Source organism: Kogia breviceps, chromosome 13, assembly GCF_026419965.1.
Source record: "Kogia breviceps isolate mKogBre1 chromosome 13, mKogBre1 haplotype 1, whole genome shotgun sequence".
Lineage (NCBI taxonomy): Eukaryota > Metazoa > Chordata > Mammalia > Artiodactyla > Physeteridae > Kogia > Kogia breviceps.
Window position 1 is genome coordinate 2,590,353 of NC_081322.1, and position 20,236 is coordinate 2,610,588.

Genomic DNA, 20,236 nt, shown 5'->3' on the forward strand with positions numbered 1-20,236 from the left:
ATCTTCTCAAAGAACCAGCTTTTAGTTTTATTGATCTTTGCTATTGTTTTCTTCATTTCTATTTCATTTATTTCTGCTGTGATATTTATGATTTCTTTCCTTCTACTGACTTTGGGTTTTCTTTGTTCTTCCTTCTCTAGTTGTTTTAAATGTAGGGTTAGATTGTTTATTTGAGATTTTTCTTGTTTCTTGAGGTGAGATTGAATTACTATAAACTTCCCTCTTAGAACTGCTTTTGCTGCATCCCATAGGTTTTGGGTCATCATGTTTTTGTTGTCATTTGTTTCTATGTATTTTTTTATTTCTTCTTTGATTTCTTCAGTGATCTCTTGGTTATTTAGTAGCTCACTGTTTAGCCTCCATGTATTTGTGTATTTTTTCCTGTAATTGATTTCCAATCTCATAGTGTTGTGGTCAGAAAAGATGCTTGCTATGATCTCAATTTTCTTAAATTTTCCAAGGCTTGATTTGTCATCCAAGATGTGATCTAACCAGGAGAATGTTCCATGTGCACTTGAGAAGAAAGTGTATTCTACCACTTTTGGGTGGAAAGTCCTATAAATATCAATTAAATCTCTCTGGTCTATTGTGTCATTTAAAGCTTGTGTTTCCTTATTTACTTTCTGTTCAGATGATCTGTCCATTGTTGTAAGTGGCATGTTATAGTCTCCTACTGTTATTGTGTTACTGTCGATTTCTCCTTTCATGGTTGTTAGCATTTGCCTTATGTATTGCGGTCTCAAGTGGGTGGAGCAATCACCCTCTAGTCCTCTCCCACTCCTCCCATAGGGCCCCTCCTGCCTGCCTATCCTGAACTCCCCTTGACCTCCTTCCTCTGCCCCTATGGCCAATGTGGCTGGGGAGGAGTGTGGAGCCTTGAAGGCAGGTGACTGGATCCCAGGGCTGAGTGGGTGGGGTAAATGCCCTCCACTCCTCTCCTGCTCCTCCCAGAGGGCCCCTTCCATCTACCTCTCCTGATCTCCCTGGCCTCAAGGGAACCGATCCTGTTTGGCCTCCACTTCACCTCCTCCCTCTATCTCCCCACATCCTACCAGTTCACTTGGGGGTCCTCTCATCTCCTTGGGTGTCAGGGTCCCCCACCAGTGGGCAGCAGGCACCCTAGTTGTGGGGAGACGCTAACTCGGTGTCTTCCCTCACCACCATCTTGACTATGCCCTCTAAACATAATATCCTCTTAAAATTTATAGATATCTTTTAAAACTTTATTTTATTGAAGTATAGTTGATTTACAATGTTGTGTTAATTTCTGCTGTACAGCAAAGTGATTCAGTTATACATATATATGCATACTTTGTCATATTCTTTTCCATTATAGTTTATCACAGGAGGGATATTGAATATAGTTCTCTGTGCTCTACATTAGGACCTTGTTATTTATCCATTCTATACATAATAGTTTGCATCTGCTAATCCCAAACTCCCAATCCATCCCTCCCCGACCCCTCTTCCCCTTGGCAACAACAAGTCTGTTCTCTATGTCTATGTCTGTGAGTCTGTTTCTGTTTTGTAGGTAAGTTCATTTGTGTCATATTTTAGATTCCACATATAAGTGATATCATATGTATTTGTCTTTCTCTTTCTGACTTATGTCACTTAGTATGATAATCTCTACATCCATCCATGTTGCTGCAAATGGCATTGTTTCATTCTTTTTTATGGCTGAGTAGTATTCTATTGTACATGTGTACCACATCTTCTTTAAAATTTTATGAATAGCTTTATATCTGTAATTGTATCATCTTTTGTATTCCTAATAATGTGTATCTATAATTTCTATTTCTGTGTTTATTTTTACTAATAACTAAGTATTTTTATTTATTGATTATTCCACTTCTGCATTTTTAAAATTTGGCTCTGAGCATCTCAATTTCCTCATCTTTAACATAATGTTATTAGTATCTATTTTCTTGGGTGGTAGGGAAGATTAGGTGAAATCCTATATACAAAAACTAGAAGAATAAACTCAAATATTAGCTACTATTTATTTCTCCTGCATATCCTGGGTTTATTTTCTTGTTCCAGTCCTAATTTATTGAGTTGGATATTTAGTTAATTTATTTTTATGCCTCCCTGTTTAACCATGAAAATAGTGTGTGTTAGTATTTCTTTTCTGAGAGTAAGTTTGGCTGCTTCTCAACATTTTTATGTGGAACATTTTTCATTGTTGTTATTTTCTAAATAGTCTCTGATTATAAGTTTTAGCTCTTTCTGTTTTAGGAAATGGCTTCATCCAACAGTAAAATCCATTGACACACCAGCAAGGAGCTGGCTTTCATTGAGGCATAGCTGGGCTTGCCTGGGCATTTCCTCATTCAGCTGATGCTGATTTACAGCAGTGACAGGAATTCTTCCTTCTCTAAGGGCTCCCTGACCTTTGCCTCTTAAAAATAGGAAAATTAATTGGGCTTCTCCTGGTCTGCCTGCTGTTTGCTTGTGAGGCTATACTGTAGGAAAGTGAGTTTTGAGTTGTTTCTAAATATCTTCATTCCACCTGGTTCCACTTACACTATATAAAGCAGAAATTTCTTGAATTCTGTGGCCTATAGGTGGCACCTTCCCTAGTTTTCAGTGCCACTGGAGTTTTAAAAGTTATAATTATAGTATGTTTTTACCATTTTGGTTATTTCTGTTTATCATCAAAGGAGGTTGAATATTTGTGCTCATCTACCATATTTTTCAAAAGTCTAAATAGAGATTTAAAAACCAATTAACTGCCACCTTTTTATTTTGTATGCATTTTCAAACTCAATTGGCAAGTTGTGACCACAAGTTAAGGCTGTTTGTTTTTATGTAATTCTCTACGGACATGTGAGATATTCTGGTATGTGAAGTCTACAAAAAAGAAAGGTTAGTTTGATAAAGAATGTATCAGATTGCACTTGCATATTTTTAAAAATAAATTTAGTCTATATTACCTATTTTATACTTTTGACAATGCTATAAAGAATCCTTCATTTCCTTAACACAATCCCTTGGTTGATTTTGAAAATTTGTTTAAAAGTTAACAAATTTTAAAGATTTGTTTGGCCAAGTGAATTATATACTAACTTTCTATATGTTTAGATTGTGTTCAAACTGGGCAGAATCATTAATTGTGCTAGAAAAAAATATGCTGTCGTATAGATATCTCAGGTTTTTACCAATGGGGTTCACTAAATCAGCTATACCCTGGTTTTCCTGTTTGTAAAAACCATTTGCAGAGGCAAGCTAGAAACTATCTGGTAATCAAACCCCTGCAATTAGTTTACAACCCAACAAAACCATTTGCATGAAAAAGCTTTAAAGAAAAAAAAAAAAACTAAAATAATTAGAGATCCTTTCCTTAAGTACCTGAAAACTAGAGGTCTGAAGTCTTATCCCTTTATGCAAAAGACATGCTAGATTTCTTTGCAGAATTCCTTGGTTTTCTATGTATGTATTTTTCTTAATTTGGATTTACTGATAAGCAACACATTTTTGTGCGAGTTTTACACATTTCCACAGCAGTTCTTTTTGTGTGTTTATTCCTTCCCTCTGGTCATCTGTTACCTCATCATCTTACCTGTTTGGACAAAAAAAAAAAAAAAAAAGACTGTATATGTGTGCATGAATATTTCAAATCAGTCATATTGTTTGATTAGGAAAAAATAAAGAACTGAATCCCCTAACATTACTAAAAGACCAGTCAGAACCACTTAGAAATGGTTCAAACTCAGGAGTACATAATAACCCGAGTTTTTACGAAACATCAAGATGCAAAGGGAGAATGGCATTACATCTTTTTTTTTTTTTTTTTTTTTTTTTTTTTTTTTTGCGGTATGCGGGCCTCTCACTGTTGTGGCCTCTCCCGCTGCGGAGCACAGGCTCCGGACGCACAGGCTCAGCGGCCATGGCTCACGGGCTTAGTTGCTCCGCGGCATGTGGGATCTTCCCGGACCAGGGCACGAACCCGTGTCTCCTGCATCGGCAGGCGGATTCTCAACCACTGCGCCACCAGGGAAGCCCGGCATTACAACTTAAGGCATGAGGCCTGTTTGAATAAAATGCACATTACTATTTCCCTTTTGAGAACTACTATATCAGAATCTCTGAGGTATGGTTCAAGGACCTATGTTTTTCAAAGGCCTTCTAGGTAACTTTGAGACAGATAATCTATAGATCTCAGGTATGAGTAACACTGGAAAGGGAGAAGGAGAGAGAGCTAGTCCATTATAACAGGAATTTAAAATGGCTTTGTTACTGTGGCTGCACAGTGAATTTGGAAGCCAGTTTCAAAAGAGAAGCAGATTGGTTTATTTAATTTCTCTCTGCCCCATAAAAATAGTATTAAAATCTATCTGAAGAAAAATAATTCCTGACTGAAGCCTAGGAGGAGTTTATCATGGGGATTCTTACAAAAGGGACAAACGAGTAGGCAGTTAAAAACCCAAGGTTTTAATTTCACCTCCACAAAAGCCGAGGGCTTCACATTAAATCTTAACCTTTGGAAGACATTTCTGCAAGAAGCTAAGGTAATCTAGGAACATTGCTCTCTTCTGATATAACTTGAAACAGAGGTAAAGCTGGAGAAATGGATATTTAACTATCCTTTCAACCAACGCTTTCAGATATCAAATGTTTCAACCAAGTTTTAGGCAAAGACCGAATAGCAAACAGTGTTTAAACTCTCTTCCCAGAACCAAAGGCACCAAAATTCTTTGTCGTGGGTAAAAGTAGGTGCCACACATCTTGGGTCCCAGAAGTACACATGGCAAAGTGGACATCATGAATATTTGCAGGTCGACTTTGGGTCTAGAAAGCACCGCCCCCCCCCCCAAAAAAAGAGACCCCTACCATCTGCCATCTCCATTTTGTAGCTCTATCTGCCCTTATCCTATTTTCAGTTATTTTTGAAGACATATGCCCCAGGGCTCTGATGTCCCGCTAGGTTGTGGAGGTGAGGCTAAATGCAGCCCCTTCCCTCCCTGTGACTTCCATCTGTCAAGGTTGTTCCCTACTGAGACTTGCTCCCAGTAGCACCGAGGAACTGGGAGGACCAATGTTCCTTATTCTGGGCTTATCAGATGCCCGAGAACCTGAGGCACACGCTCAACTCATTTTGAAGTACAGTTGAACTTGAGCTTGACCGTCACCTTCATTTCTTTTTATTTCTTTGTGACCTCCTCTCTCAAGCTTCATATCACGAGAAAGCAACCAAACTTTCATACTAAGAAGGAAATAACATATGATCCTGAATTTGATAAAGAAAATCAGCAGTTTGCCTGGGCTCTCCTATAATTTGTGCCATGAATTCATTTTCTCCATGTGAATGATGATAGGTAAGGTCAGTGTGGGTGGTGACTGACTGTCCAGCTGCAAATAAAACATTAAAATGCAGAGGGAGAACGATCTTACACCTAGAGAGTTAACGCACCGACTGGCTACCTTTTGTTCATTACAGATTTAGAGTTATAAATTCTTTAAGAGATTATAAAATGTTTAAGTAGCCTGTAGAAGTTTTATATATTTGGCTCAAGGCTTTCCTTGAAACTCAGTAACTGGAAGGGGTCGGGGGTGGAAACTGGTTTCATTATAAGGAAGAAGGCATTGCCAGCTCAAATTGCTTCTTAAAATTGAAACAAGGTTTTAGTTTGTTTTATTTTCCAGTTATAGTTACCATTCAAACATAGACTAATATACAGGAACAGTTCCTTATGTTTTCCTAATACATAAAACATCTTTCTGGAGATTTACAAGTTTAAAGTCTTCATGTAAATTTTATTTTTTCCCTAATTTTTCTGTTACTGCCATCTGAAATACTTCTTAAAGTGCAGACTCATAAACACAATCCCCAAGAGATTCTCTTCCTTTCATTTAAAAATCATTTACCTGTTTTTAAAGTCACCCAGAAGAAATATGCTCTACTTACTTTTTCTTTGAAGTTCCTTAAGGCTGGACAAAAGCCCCAGAGAAGTAATTTTAGAAACACTCTAGATAACACCCTGCGTCTGGCCATGCATATCCTATAAAAGGATAAATGAATCATGCAAATACATTCCATTAGTGACCTTGTTATAAATTCCATTTTTACCACATGCATGAGAAAGTCCTAATTTTCAAATGCCTTAAGATGGATGCTACCCTCAAAAAAGCACCCAGAAGGCACACACGAGACTAATAATCTGATATATACAGGGTTTATTTGGTTCAACCAAAGGTTTTCTACGTCTATTTTAAGTGTATCAAGTGCAAAAAGAAAAAAATTTGTACAGCAGCCAAAACCCCTTTTCAGCAATGCTCACTTTCTCAACAAAGTTTTTTGCCAAGTTCAAGTTGCCGGGGTTTGACTGTTAGTAATATTGACGTTCACTGCTTACTTCAAAAGCTTTGTCCAGGCACTTTTTTTTTTTTTTTTTTTTTTCTAGCTTTTAGAAGAAGGTGCTGTTACGAAATCTTAGAAGCTCCTTCACAAGGGGTTAAATCGGATTTTTCCATCAGTTTGAGTTCAGATGTGAATCTGTCGAATCAGCTGGTGTTGATGACTTGGTCCCAAGCCCCGCCCTGAGATCGGCTGATTTGTCACTATTTGAAATTGCTATAGGGGTTTGTGGCCACCGTGTTGAGGTACGTAGGCTCCCGCAGAACACAATCCCAAGCTCTTCGTCTTGGCTTTTCTGTAACAGAAATGAGGCGAGACACCTGGTTTCAGCACAGACAAGTCCTGAATATGTGACCTGGTCCCAGGTGCAGGTACATCGACCCTATTGGATTAATCTGAATGTCGTCGCATACTGTCTTGTTTCTGGCCCCTTTGGTGACATTTGAAATCAATGTAATTCATCAGTGCAACAAAGTTGCGTTGCATTATCCTTGTGTTCACATTTGATTCTTAATCGGTATGAATCTGAGAAATTATCAAGAGAACCAGAGTCAAAGCAAATAGGAACACTGCAGGATTTAACTCATTCCACACAGATAATCCGTTTAGGGGATTTGGCTACCATGTACAGATAAGTAGGGACATAAAGCAAAAGAAGCCTTGATCGTACTTTGAGGCATTTTTGGTATATTGGTAGGAGTTGCTCTTTCATCATTAACAGATATTTTTTGTCTGATTTGTCATCGAGGCTTCTGGTGTCGATAGCTACTTGTAGTTGTTGCTTTTCCCGAATGCTAAGGTGACAAAAGCCAATATAAATAAATTCAGTTCAAATAAATTCTCAGTTCAACTGACTCAGTGCTTGAGGGGTGGCAATCTTTCAGGGCTGCCAAAATAGAGGGCAGACGTAAACACCAAGGAAGGGTGAGAATGGCATTTCATAATTTCAGAAGATAAGAGGCGTAGTACTTCTCACTTTCTTAAAGGGGATAGTAGTTGTATGTACGCTGTTAGCAACATTTGAAATAGTTAATAATTCCTATGGCATTTTGCATTTTAAAAAAGTAAATAAATGCCTTTAGTTCAATTCTTGTTAGTGTAAGCATTTTCTGTAGCAACTGTGTTTGTGTATTCTGTGTGTATTTCGATGCTAAATCCAGTTATATGACTAGAAAAAGGGCAAAAATGGGTTTGTCGTAAAGTAATAGACATAGGGAGCCCAAGTCCTCTAGCTGTTTAAGGCACATGCATAGGAAAATAAGTATTTTTCAAAAAATTAATAAAACTGAGGGAAAAATTAAGAAATAGGTCTATAAATAAATAAAATCAATACCAAGTGTTACTGTCCTAAAAGGATTTTGCTGGATAATATGCTACATTCCATTATATTTGTTCTTAGAATATGAGCTACTTCCAGAAGGTCTTTTTCCCTCTCGTTTTTTTTTTTTTTTTTTTTGTGGTACGCGGGCCTCTCACTGCTGTGGCCTCTCCCGTCGCGGAGCACAGGCTCCGGACGCGCAGGCGCAGCGGCCACGGCTCACGGGCCCAGCCGCTCCGCGGCACGCGGGATCCTCCCGGACCGGGGCACGAACCCGCGTCCCCTGCATCTGCAGGCGGACTCTCAACCACTGCGCCACCAGGGAAGCCCTTCCCTCTCGTTTTTAATAGGCACCAGATTCTTAGACTTTAGGTGAGAAAGTGGTATATGTCAATGGTAATGATTTGAGGGCATTTACTTTTTAATTTTATCATCATGGAAGTGTTAAGTGAGAATTCACATTCATCTGAGATAAAAGAATGCAGACACTCCTGTCTGCCCATGTAAAATTTCCTAAGTTTATTTGCTTTCTCTCTACTTCACTGAGCAAACTTAATCTCAAATTTAAACTGGTATTGTGGTTGTGCCTATCTTTAAAAGGACTTTAAGAAACAAAAACATCTAAATCTTTGAAGCTGCTCATTTAAAGGACAGCTCGCTACATAAAAAAGCAATCTGTATCAGAGTATGATTAAGCTACACAAGTCCTGTAAATACAGTAAATGTCAGTAATTTGGACCGATTTGAGTAGTCTGGATTCAGGACAAATTTTAATTGCAGAGTCCTTTGAAAAACATCCAATCATATTATTTTCAAGTAACTATACAGAAAGGAAGCAAACATATACATTCTTTCGGTATAGGAGATTTTAGGAAAATTGCTATAAAGGACATATGTGGGATTTGTAACTAGACTGTCTATATTTATAGATATGTTAAATGATGGAGAGTTTTCACAAAATGCTATTTTTAGGAGTTTCCCCAATTTCTCCTTTATAGATTTGTTTACTCAGAAGACGCATTCCAAGGTGGGAGGGGAGGGATACAAGTCATACTAAGTGCCTGGCAAATGACTGCAGTATCAAAATTCATGCGAGATTCTATCCAGTAAACGGGCTCTTAGGAAAGGCTGTTCTCCAGAAGGTCCTTATTAATTCAAAATGATAACCCAAGAGATGAAACAATAAGGCATGTGGTTCCAGTGCCTACAACATCTGCATTACAGTATAAAATGACCGCTAAAAAGTCAAAATTGTCATTTCGAAGGTAACATGTAGCAAGAATGGTGACTGTGAAAGAATTGACTAAACACAATTACTTGCAGTAGAAAATAAATATAAATTAATTCTAAAACAATATGTAAATATGTTTCTGGTCTTTTAGCAAGCAATTACTATATGTAGTGTTGTGTTAGGTTAAATAATGCTTGTCCGTTTGCTGTAACATTGTATCATTTATTTATTTATTCACTCATTAAACAAATAATTTTTGAGCCCAGACCATATGTCCAGGCATTGATGGAAAATTTAAAATAAACAAACAAGGAAACAAATATCGCCCCTCCAAAAAATAAAAAATAAAACCTCCACATTCCTGCTGTAAACTAGAATAAAAGAAGATAAGCGGGTGATTATTATACAATGTTATACACCCATGGGAGATGTTCACTTATTTATTCATGTAACAAATATTTTATTGAGCTCCTACTATGTGGCAAGTACTGGTCTAGGTATTGGGCATACAGTGGTCATCAGGCCTCTGCCTTCGTGGACCTCCCATGAAATATCAAAAAATTTGATCTTTAAATGAAGACCTGAAGCACTGGGATGTGTTTAAAGAGCATATTGCAAATCACGTGCTGGGCAGAAGAAAAATCCTGTGCACAGAACAGTGATATTACTGCTCAGACATAAAGAGGAGAGTGTGGATGAGATATTCTGTGCAGCTGGAGTGTGAAGAAGGAGGTTAGAGCCACAGAGAAAGCCACCGTGATAAATTGAAGTGGGGTAGCCAGGAGGGACCAGCAATGGTTGGTAAGCCTGCAAGCAACAGGATTTATTTTAATTTTTGTGCAGATGACTTTCTCACCTGTGGGGTCGATGTATTGGAGGAACTGAGGAGACCAGTTAGAAAGGTGTTATAGTGGTCAACTATATGATCCAGCAATCCCACTCCTGGGAATATATCTGGAGAAAACCATGGTTCGAAAGGATACATGCACCCCAGTGTTCATTGCATAGCTGTTTGCAATAGCCAAGACATGGAAGCAACTTAAATGTCCATCGACAGAGGAGCGGATAAAGAAGATGTGGTACATATATACAATGGAATATTACCCAGCCATTAAATAGAATGAAATAATTCCATTTGCAGCAACATGGGTGGACCCAGAGATTATCATACTAAGTGAAGTCAGCCAGACAAAGATGAATATCATATGATATCACTTATATGCAGAATCTAAAAAAGAAAAAAAAAAAAGTTACAAATGAATTTATTTACAAAACAGAAACAGACTCAGACTCAGAGAACGAATTTATGGTTACCGGGGGGAAGGGTGGAGGGGAGGAGTATATTGGGAGTTTGGGATTGACATGCACACACTGCTGTATTTAAAATAAAATGCCTTTCCATGGGAAAAAAAAAAAAAAGTCAACTGAGAGATGGTGGATGCCTGAGCTATGGCAGCAGCAATAACAGCCATGACCCATCCCTATGTACTATCCCTAAGTGCCATGTACTTATAATCTGATGAGTCAGTAATGCCTGAAATTCTCATTTTCTACATGCTATGTCTTTGGTCACTTTGTTTTAATATTTTTGAATCATTTAGATAAATTTTCATCGATAATATATTTCTAATAAACAAAACATAAAGTATATGAATTATTACTAAAAAAAAAATCAAAATTCGAGCAGCCATAAAAAGCAATATGACTGCCCAGTATCTTTTAATACCTGTGCACAAGTTCCCCCTTAGCTATCATCTTTTTAAAAGTGTTTTAGAACATTTTATCTATTATCGGGCATATGAACTTTAGAATAGTTTCAAGTTCCAAAAACAATCTCATTGGAATTTTTATTAGACTCATGAAACCTAAAATTAATTTGCTTAGATGATGTCTTCAAATTATTCAATGTTATTTTCTAGAAATTTGGCATATTCTTCCAATTATTAAAGTGTTCTCTTAAAGTAGAGTTTTATAGTTTTTCCCCTACAGGCCTCTGAAGAAAACTTATCTTAGATGTTTTAGGATTATGGTCGCTGTTGTGAGATGGGTCTTACTGATTCCTGCTGAAATAGAAGATAGCTGTTGATGTTTGTGTATTATATAACCAACAAATTTACCAAATTATCTTATTAATTCTAAAAGCTTTTACTGGATTTGGTGGGTGATGGTGAGGTTCTAGCACCTTTATGTTTATAGTTTTCAAAAGTTATATGACTAGTTTCTGTTGCATATCATGATGGGCATCTTTATTTATTTCCTAATTTTAATACAATCTCAAGCGTTATCACACTTCTGGTATTTTCACTGTTAGCAATGAGACTGGTTATTGGTTTACACTATAGATTCTTAGCAATAAAATATCACAGTAAAAGATTTGTGAATTTTAATCCAGACTTCCATATCTGAGATAAATCCTACTTAGTCATGATGGAGAGTTATTTTTCCTCAAGTATTTAGTCTTTTTCTTTAAGGCTGAACTTTGAATATCTTGTATTCATTTGTTAAATTTTCTCCGAGTCTTTAGTTTAGTTGCGTATTTTCATTCTCAAAGGCTAAAATATTCAATATTATTTCTTTAAATAAGAGAAGAACAATCCCTAGTTATTCTTTTCACAAGCACTCTTTTAATCTCAGAACTTGCAGTAAAGTACAGTAGTGATATCAAATTATTTCCCTTTTTATATTGGCAAATATAGTTATACAGATCATGTTCTCGTTCTGATATAGAACTTTGTAAAAATTCTTAATGACATTTACTTTAATGTGTTTATTTTAATTCTTGAGTTTTGCTGTGTAGAATTAAGCTTCTAATTCAGTTAGTTTTCAAAGCAGAATAGTAAGGGGTAGTGTTAAAGGTCTTGGGCTCACTAGATTATCTGATTTTCAAGCCCTGGCTCTGCCTCTTACAAGCTGTGTAACTTTAGAAAACTTACTTAACTGTTCTGGGCTCAGCTTCCTTATATGAAATGGGAATAAGATACTATGTATAAGGTTATTGTGAGTGAAATAAATTAATACATATGAGCTTGATTGAACAGTACCTTGCTATTGTTAAGTGTGGTTAATTTTATAACTTTCCCTTCAAAACCTAAGCATGTCAAATCTTATGAAACATCTGAAATAGCCTGCAACAACCATACTATCCTCTTTTCACCCCCTTTCCTCACCTAGAATTATTGTCTTAACCAGCTATTCCCTAAGAGTACCCTGTACTGAAATTTCTTTTTCTTTCACTTGTTCATCCAGCCTCTTTCTTTCACTTGTTTGTTCTTTCTGCTATACTTCAAATATGTTTAGTTTCAAAACTAAGTGTCAAACAATACGGTCAAATGCAAGATTTGACAATGGCTAAGGCCCTATTTGTGTCTCCTGCAGGCTTATTCAAATGGGAGAAATTAAGAACTGGAACCAGTAAGAGAGAAAACTGGGAGGAATACAAGGAGAAAAACAAAACAGAACAGACATCAGCTTCTGTTTATTCTTACTTCCCAGTTTCTCATCCTGGGCAGAGGTGAGAGAAAACGAGACATCTGTTTCACACCCTTATTGTCTACTTCCCCTTCTTGTTCTTTCAGTTAACTTCCAGTGAACACTTTATCACCCAGACTTTCATAGGCTCTCAGGGGGTGTCTCAAGGTTGCTATGACTCAGAGAGCTATATGCACGGCATTTGCTATCTGCAAAACAGTGGCCTAACAATCTGGAATGGCTCTGTAAAAATTCTAGCACACAGGGCCTTCATAGAATCTTTTTGTACAAAACGGCACTTTAATATTTCTAATTTAATTAGGTGGTAAATCTTATTGTGGTTTTGGTACCTTCATTTTTTAATGGACTATTTTGGGAAAATCTTCTTCGTTTGCCTTATTTTCTTAATCAATGGCTATGGAAAAAGCTTTCGGGGTGACCTTACAGTACAAATAATACCTAATACTTGGAGAATGTTTACCAGGCCAGGCACTGCTTTGTGTGTTTTACATAAAGCAATTCATTCAATCTTTGCAGCAACTCAGTGAAGTAGGTACTATTTTCATCCCCATTTCATATATTAACAAACAGATACAGAAAGATTAAATAATTTCTCCAAGGGGAAAGAAAAAGCTAATAATTGGCAGCACCAAGTTCAAAGGCAAGCTTGATGCCATTGAAAGCCATGATTAGAGAAGAGAGCGAGGGAGCAGACGTGCAGAAAGAAGCAGACACCTTCAGGACGAGACCGAAATTGTCCTTGGATTGTTTGAGACACTCAGATATGATAAATCTCTCTGCCCCACCTTCTTTTTTTAAACTTGTAGGAAGTCTGACCTATGTTCTTATTACTGGAAGCTAAAAGTCCAAGCTAATACACAAGTCATAGAAAAAAGATGAAATGCTTTTATGAGTGTAATATTTTGTCTAATAATCAATTCCAGAATAAGCTCTTTGGTATTTGTTATAAAATACTACATATAGAGACGGAGTAATTATTGTTTGGTTTTTATACTAAAATATGGTAACTCAATCTTGGTCTTTAAGAGGAGGCTGGGAATTTCAGTCAGCCCTGCTTTTCCTGACTTTCTCCCTGAAAACTGTAAAGGTAACATATAATGGTATATAAATACTAGCATAGCAGCACAGTCTAAAGCCTTTAGAATTAAGCCAATTATATATGTTTAGTAATGATGGAAACTCTTCCACTAGAGAAAAATGATGTAGTCGAAATGAAACCTTGTTCATTGTAAAGAAAACTGTTCATGTAAAGAAATACTGTGCTTGGCATCAAATATTTCTCTTATTGATCTTTCTCCTTAAAAGTAAAAGCCGACTTTAACATGCAAATTTTTCTTCTATCTAGATCATTCACTTGGTTCCCTATACTTTTGAAGTAGCACCCAAAGTAGCCTTTCTATTGAAATAAGCTGGATGGGCATGAATAAATATTCTATTTATCAGCATACTTTGGGGAAGGAGATGAAGAAAAGATTGACTTTGAGCCTTCTGAATACTCTTAATGAAAAAGCAGTTTCCTCATATTTCTAATTCTGGTTTGAAAGTGATTAATCTCAAATAGATTCTCCTGATGAAAGCTAGTAAGACTGTGAAAGTCATGAAGAAAACTACTTTTTGGCCTTAGAATTTAAAGGGATGAATATCCTCATGGTCAGTCCATCAAACAGTAAACCTCCATTCAACACTGTATCCATACTACCTAGCAGAGTAGCTGAAACATTACAAATGCTGAATAAATATTAGTTGTATGAGAAATTCAAGTATTTACAACATGTATGCCCTTTATTTTATGTATTCTTACAATGAGGTCCTCTTCAGCATGGTGTGTCTTAAGGGGGCTTCAATACCTGTTTTGAATTTGCATAGACACTTAGTCTACAAAGCATTCAGGGAACAATCTATGTTTTATTTTTATCCATATACAAACATCAGGGTAAACACTCAGAATATTTGAGACGATATTTTTAGTGCAGCAGGTACTAAAAAAATTCTCCAATTTTGAGTATAAAATGTGAGTACAATCTTAGTTCCTCTGTAAAATGAGATTGTGAAAAATTTGTTCATTAGCACCAGGCATCATTTAAGGATAAATCAGCAAGAAAAAGAATTGGATACTTTTAACTTTTTATTTTGGAAAAATGTTATATTTATAGCAAAATTGTAAAGATAGTACAGAGAGTTCCCATATGCCCTTCATCCAGCTTCCCCTAATGTGGTTACATTTTACATAACCACACTGTGTTTGTCGAAACTAAGAATTTACCATTAGTACAATATTATTGACTAAACTGCAGACTTTACTCAGATTTCACAATTTTTTCCAATGAAGTCCACTGTTTATCTAGGATTTAACCCAAATCCAACGTAGCACATTGCATTTAGTCTTTACATCTTCTTGAGCTCCTACAATATGTGGCAGTTTCTCAGTCTTTCCTTTATTTTTTTATGATCTTGATTTTTGATGAGTAAAGATCAGGTGTTTTGTATAATTTCCCTCAATCTGTTTGGTCAATTTCATGACTAAACTGGAATTGTGGGTTTTAGGGTAGAATAACACAGAGGTGAGGTGCCTTTCTCATTGCATCATATCAAGGGATGTATGATATCAACATGACATCACTAGTGAGGTTAACCTTGACCACTTAATTAAAGCGGTGTCTTCCATGTTTCTCCACCCTCGAGTTACTATTTTTTCCATTTTTATCTTTTGGGAACAAGTCACTAAGTCCAGTCCACATTCAAGAGGATTGGAATTAGGCTCTACTTCCTACAGGCAGGGAATATATGCTATTTGGGTTTCCTCTGTAAGGATCACTTATTCTTTCTCTTCCATCTTTTTTTATGTTAATGTGGACTCATGGATACTTGTTTCATTCTTTGGGTAATAATAATTCAATACCATCGTTATTTACTTTGTTGCTCAAATTGTTCCACCTCTGGCCATTGGAAACTTGGGTGGATTCCTGTGTCTTTTGAATCCACCTTTTTTTTTTTCTTCCACATCCTTATTTTCTGGAGTTGTAAGGTGCTCCAGGAACATCTTGTACTTTCCCTACCTTAGTTCTAGGATCAGCCATTTCCCAAGGAGCACTGGTTCCTTTTACTGGAGACTAGTATTAGAAACCAAGATCTGGGTATAGATGTGCTCCTGGGATGTCACTGCTTCTAGATTCTATTAGTGAACAAAACTAAAAAATATAAGTATGTGTGTGTGTGTGTGTGTGTGTATATATATATGTGTGTGTGTGTGTGTTTATATATATATATATATACATACACACATATATATATAGTAACCCATGTACACACACACACACATATATATATATTTTTAAATTTTTATATCTATCTGTTTGTATGCATGTTTAAATAAACATAAGTTCCTACTGGTATCTCTGACTCTTAATTCATTCCAGGTTCCCTCCCTTGTGTATTTGTAACTTTTTTGACTGTCTGTAAGAAACCTGGCTCCCATTAAAAGCAATTTATTTAGTTATTCAGTGCTAGTATGCATATAAAGTAGTTTCAGAATTACTAATTTGTACCCTGTGAGAAGGAAATTTACCAACCAGAGCACAATGTTTGTGTATAGTTCTTTTTGTCTATATCCTTTCAGTATTCAGTTAAAACACCATTTTTCCAAGTTGCTTATATCAGGGGACTCTGGATAATTTAAGGCAAAATTAATTGAAAAGATAGAATATGAAATGACATAGATTCAGGTAAAGAACTGAAGAAATGCCAAACTCTCAAGGGTATAAATGAGAGTTGAAGTAAACCACCTGTCTGACCAAGCTGATATATATGTATTGGTCTTTTGGTGACATCTCTCTCTCCTTCCTTTCTTCAAGAGGCTTATAATAGGTGACATCATAAGATTACTTTCCATTTTGTAGTTTCTTGCTATTTGAAAATCTCATTTGAGAAGAAAAGACAGAGAGATGAAGGGAAAGGTGAGATTTTTATAGGGCCTGATAATACAGTACTCCTAAAAATGGTTATTTGCTCTTTTTTTATTCTTTTAAAATTGCATACTATCATTGTAAATATATTTGAATAAGTTTCAGCAACATCTAGTTATTACCATTTCTTAGGCCATAGGGGCGTTCCCTGTACATACATAGGTTCTTGCTCTGGTCCTTCTTATTTCAGCAAGAAAATGGCCAGATTTAGTATAGTTTAAAAGATCAAAAGAGGGAAGACAGCAGAAGCAATAAGAACTACAGTTCTGCAGCCTGTGGAACGGAAACCACATTCACAGAAATATATACAAAATGAAAAGGCATAGGCCTATGTATCAGATGAATGAACAACATAAAACCCCAGAAAAACAAATAAATGAAGTGGAGATAGGCAACCTCCCAGGAAAAGAATTCAGAATAATGATAGTGAAGCTGATCCAGGACCTCGGAAAAAGAATGGAGGCAAAGATCAAGAAGATGCAAGAAATGTTTAACAAAGACCTAGAAGAATTAAAGAACAAACAGAGATGAAGAATACAATAACTGAAATGAAAAATACACTAGAAGGAATCAATAGCAGAGTAACTGAGGCAGAAGAATGGATAACTGACCTGCAAGACAGAATGGTGGAATTCACTACCATAGAACAGAATAAAGAAAAAATAATGAAAAGATTGAAGACAGCCTAAGAGGCCTCTGGGACAACATTAAATGCATCAACAGTTGCATTATAGGGGTCCCAGAAGGAGAAGAGAGAGAGAAAGGACTCGAGAAAATATTTGAAGAGATTATAGTTGAAAAATTCCCTAACATGGGAAAGGAAATAGCTACCCAAGTTCAGGAAGCACAGAGAGTCCCAGGCAGGATAAACCCAAGGAGAAACACACTGAGACACATAGTAATCAAATGGACAAAAAGTAAAGACAAAGAAAAATTATTAAAAGCAACCAGGGAAAAAAGACAAATAACATACAAGGGAACTCCCATAAGGTTAACAGCTGATTTCTCAGCAGAAACTCTACAAGCCAGAAGGGAGTGGCACGATATTTTTAAAGTGATGAAAGGGAAGAACCTACAACCAAGATTACTGTACCTGACAAGGATCACATTCAGATTCGAGAGTGGAATCAAAAGCTTTACAGACAAGCAAAAGCTAAGATAATTCAGCACCACCAAACCAGCCCTACTGCAAATGCTAAAGGAACTTCTCTAAGTGGGAAACACAACAGAAGAAAAGGACCTACAAAAACAAATCCAAAACAATTAAGAAAATGGTAATAGGAACATACATATCAATAATTACCTTAAATGTGATTGGATTAAATGCTCCAACCAAAAGACACAGGCTTGCTGAATGGATACAAAAACAAGACCCATATATCTGCTGTCTACAAGAGACCCACTTAACACCTAGGGACACATACAGACTGAAAGTGAGGAGATAGGAAAAGATATTCCAAATGGAAATCAAAAGAAAGCTGGAGTAGCAATACTCATATCAGATAAACTAGACTTTAAAATAAAGAATGCTACAAGAGACAAGGAAGGACACTACATAATGATCAAGGGATCAATCCAAGAAGAAGATATAACAATTATAAATATATATGCACCCAACATAGCACCTCAATACATAAGGTCAATGCTAACAGCTCTAAAAGTGGAAATTGACAGTAACACAATAATAGTGGGGGACTTTAACACCTCACACCAATGAACAGAACATCCAGACAGAAAATTAATAAGGAAATACAAGCTTTAAATGACACAATAGACCAGATAGATTTCATTGATATTTATAGGACTGTCCATCCAAAACAGCAGATTACACTTTCTTCTCAAGTGCACACAGAACATTCTCCAAGATAGATCACATCTTGGGTCACAAAGCAAGCCTCAATAAATTTAAGAAAATTGAAATCATATGAAGCATCTTTTCTGACCACAACGCTTTGAGATTATAAATCAATTACAGGGAAAAAACCGTAAATAACACAAACATATGGAGGCGAAACAATACGTTACTAATTAACCAAGACATCACTGAAGAAATCAAAGAGGAAATAAAAAAATACCGAGAGACAAATGAAAATGAAAACACGGTGATCCAAAACCTATGGGATGCAGCAAAAGCAGTCTTAAGAGGGAAATTTATAGAAATACAATCCTACCTCAAGAAATAAGAAAAATCTCAAATAAACAATCTAACCTTACACCTAAAGGAACTAGAGAAAGAAGAATAAACAAAACCCAAAGTTAGTAGAAGGAAAGAAATCATAAAGATCAGAGCAGAAAAAAATGAAATAGAAACAAAGGAAACAATAGCAAAGATCAATAAAATTATAAGCTGGTTGTTTTAGAAGGTAAATAAAATTGATAAACCTTTAGCCAGACTCATCAAGAAAAAGAGGGAGAGGACCCAAATCAATAAAATTAGAAATGAAAAAGGAGTGACAACAGACACCACAGAAATACAAAGCATCATAAGAGACTACTACAAGCAACTCTATGCCAATAAAATGGACAACCTGGAAGAAATGGACACATTCTTAGAAAGGTATAACCTTCCAAGACTGAACCAGGAAGAAATAGAAAATATGAACAGACCAATCACAAGTAATGAAATTGAAACTGTGATTAAAAATCTTCCAACATGGGCCTCCCTGGTGGCGCAGTGGTTGAGAGTCTGCCTGCCAATGCAAGGGACTAGGGTTCGTGCCCCGGTCCAGGACTATCCCACATGCTGAGGAGTGGCTAGGCCCATGAGCCATGGCCGCTGAGCCTGCATGTCCAGAGCCTGTGCTCCGCAACGGGAGAGGCCACAACAGTGAGAGGCCCGTGTACTGCAACAACAACAAAAAAAAAACATCTTCCAACAAAAAAAAGTCCTGGACCAGACAGCTTCACAGGTGAATTTTATCAAACATTTAGAGAAGAGCTAACGCCCATCCTTCTCAAACTTTTCCAAAAAATTGCGGAGGAAGGAACACTCCCAAACTCATTCTATGAGGCCACATCACCCTGATACCAAAACCAGACAGAGATACTACAAAAAAAGAAAATTACAGACCAATATCACTGATGAATATAGATGCAAAAATCCTCAAGAAAATACTAGCAAAGAGAATCCAACAACACATTAAAAGGATCCTACACCATGATCAAGTGGCATTTATCACAGGGATGCAAGGATTCTTCAATATATGGAAATCAATCAGTGTGATACACTATATTAATAAATTGAAGAATAAAAACCATATGATCATCTCAATAGATGAAAAAACAGCTTTTAACAAAATTCAACACCGATTTATGCTAAAAACTCTCCAGAAAATGGGCAGAGAGGGAATTTACCTCAATATCATAATGGCCATATATGAAAAACCCACATCTTTCTCAATGGTGAAAAACTGAAGCATTTATTCTAAGGTCAGGAACAAGTCAAGGATGTCCACTCTTGCCACTATTATTCAACATAGTATTGGTAGTCCTAGCCATGGCAATTAGAGGAGAAAAAGAAATAAAAGGAATACAAATTGGAAAAGAAGTAAAACTGTCACTGTTTGCAGATGACATGATACTATACATAGAGAATCCTAAAGATGCCACCAAAAAACTACCAGAGCTAATCAATGAATTTGGTAAATTTTCAGGATACAAAATTAATGCACAGAAATCTCTGGCATTCCTATACACTAACAATGAAAGATCAGATAGACAAATTAAGGAAACAATCCTATTCACCATTACAACAAAAATAATAAAATACCTAGGAATAAACCTACCTAAGTAGGTAAAATACCTGTACTCAGAAAACTATAATACCCTGATGAAAGAAATGAAAGGTGACACAAACAAATGGAGAGATATACCATGTT

At 36.4% G+C, this 20,236-nt stretch overlaps 1 long non-coding RNA gene across 1 annotated transcript in view; it reads left to right on the plus strand.

Moving 5' to 3' along the window:
- The window catches only part of LOC131768119 (uncharacterized), a 358,014-nt gene that overhangs the window by 304,084 nt on the left and 33,694 nt on the right, over positions 1 to 20,236 (plus strand). Inside the window, exon 8 of the long non-coding RNA XR_010836178.1 lies at positions 12,283 to 12,418. This is a non-coding gene — a long non-coding RNA (uncharacterized lncRNA). The remainder of the gene's footprint in view (positions 1 to 12,282; positions 12,419 to 20,236) is intronic.